Consider the following 2419-nt stretch of genomic DNA (forward strand, 5'->3'; position numbering starts at 1 on the left):
TATGCGATTTAAGGGAAATTGAAAAAGTTAGAATCTTTGGGCAAAGTAGTTTTGTGCGTCGGTCACTGGCCAAGATTAGCGCGTAACTCTCTCTTGCGCAGCATCGATGTAAAAAGGCAAATTATTTCTTATCGTGGTACAAATGTTCATAGCCGTGATGTATCATAAAACTGCACGCACGGCCCATTAATAGAAATAATACAATTGATCGAATCAGCGCAAATCCGTGGGCCGCGTAGGGATTTTATTAATCGTCGTCGAAGCGCATCCACTGGACCTTGCCAACCCCAACGCCGGAGAAGCGAGAGGGTACGTGCGTCCGCTTCGACAAAGTCGTATTAATTATCGAAAGTATGGATGAGATAGAATGCACAGCCGTGAAGTAGTAGCATTGGCTCTCCCACTCACGCACAAACCGACGCGAGAGCAAACAGCCGAACAGCGCGATCCAGCCTGAAGAAGCGAATCACCAGCTGCTAGAGCGTCTGGCGTGCGTAAAACCCGCGTCCCGACCAATGGGCCCACATTACGTAATAATAATTTTACAGTGTTTGAGGATGGCCGTGGCCCTGTTTACCGATTATGAATATTCATAAAAGCACGGGGGTTTCGATTACCAGAGCTGTGCGCCTCGGTACTGCCCGCTAAAGCCGAAGGATGCCAATCCCGGCGTCTACTGAGGACACGGGGGCGAGGAAGCGGGCGAGGTCGCGGTCGAGGGTTGCGGTGTGTAAGGGTGACGGAGGGATGCTGACTTCTCCGTAGAGGCAACAACAGCGAGTTACGATTAAAAGAGCGCCGTCTCCGCCCAGGCCGTGTCCGATGTTTCCCGGACGCTCGGCGTCTCATCCGCGACTGTCTTTTACGCTCCCGTCGTAAATATAACCCAGACTACGGATTTCCATTCAGGAACGCTCCCTTCTTTACTCCCTCGCGCAGAATCGCCGAGTAGTTTCGCCAAGATGGCCAATCAGTTTGCCGATGAACCGTAACCGTACTTGCGATCCGAATACCGAGATAGGTTGGCATCGGGGCGAGATGATGGGAAGAGGAGGGGGGGGGGGAGCGTGACGAGGAGGACGAAACTGCCACGCGAATTTTACCGGCTCTTCATAAGCTCCTAGCTGCCGATACTTTACGTCTACCCGCTAGAATCCTTTAGGAATTGTCTTCTATTTTCTTTTCTACGTCTCGGCGACAGCGCTCCGGTTAGAATTGGGGAAACTCCGAGGTTATCCAAACTAATCGCCGAGGCTTTTGTGTATGGTTAAACTCGTTACAATCACGGCCTCATCCTCGTAATTGATGAATCTTGATGAATTTTGCCTGTCGAGTGAAAGCTCTGGCTCCATTCGCCCAATTCATCCGTTAAGATTTCGGTGGATATTAAAATATAACGTAACTGCGGATTATCCATCGATTGGCGGACTCGGTCGATTTGTCGAGGAACATGCGCTTACGGCGACGATTTGTGAAAAACAAATTAGTTAATTAGTTTGCCATTGAGACGATCCGATAGAAAGTCGAATGACTGAGATTGCTAGAATCGTACCTCTAATGGGTCAAATAATACGTGTGTCATAATTATTGCTTTTACGTCATCATCGTAACTCTAAATTCGGTTATCTTAAACTTCTATTTATCTTTGATACTTTAAGTCATACGTTTGTAAAGATCGATACGATCGATCCTTATTGAATAATGTGTTTTAAAAAGAAAAGAATAGTATCGATTTAAAAAAATCAAACAAACGAACAAACAAACGAACAAACAAACAAACAAACAAACAAACAAAAAATACGAAAAAAAAGAAAAAAATTATTTGCGATAGAGAGTTATTTACGATATTATTTTAAAAACATTATTTATCGATTTATAAACTTTATTTATAAACGATGATTGGGTCAATGCATTATACACTCTATCATCGAATGAACTGCCAGATAAAATCAGTATTATTGTCATTCTAATGATATAATCGATATAATCGATATAATCGATATAATCGAATGAAATTATACATTGACAATTTTGTAATTGATCGATATCCAGATGGATATCCGAGAAATGATTAAGCCATTATCAAACTTAATATAAACGGCAACTCTTTCGTCAACGCCATGTTTAATCCATAAAGACGCACGGCACATTGACAATTCGACGAAGCCATATCCGCCGAGATAGTAAAAAGGAGAAATCGAGTACGTTACTCGAAGACCTCGTTCGCTAGAAAGCAGCTTTAAGCTTCAGCCGATCGTCCTCCCACCTCCCTCGCTCGCCCAGCCCTCGCCCTCTTCGCCGCACCATATTTTCCGCGAGCATGACTTTTTGAGAAAACAATGAAGGCGAGAAGGTTAAAGTTGAAGCGGGTGCAGAGAGTCGGTCGTTTACGGCCGCGAAATAATTTTGGGACGGTAAC

Source organism: Ceratosolen solmsi, unplaced genomic scaffold (genome assembly GCF_000503995.2).
Source record: "Ceratosolen solmsi marchali unplaced genomic scaffold, CerSol_1.0 scaffold23, whole genome shotgun sequence".
Taxonomy (NCBI): Eukaryota; Metazoa; Arthropoda; class Insecta; order Hymenoptera; family Agaonidae; genus Ceratosolen; species Ceratosolen solmsi.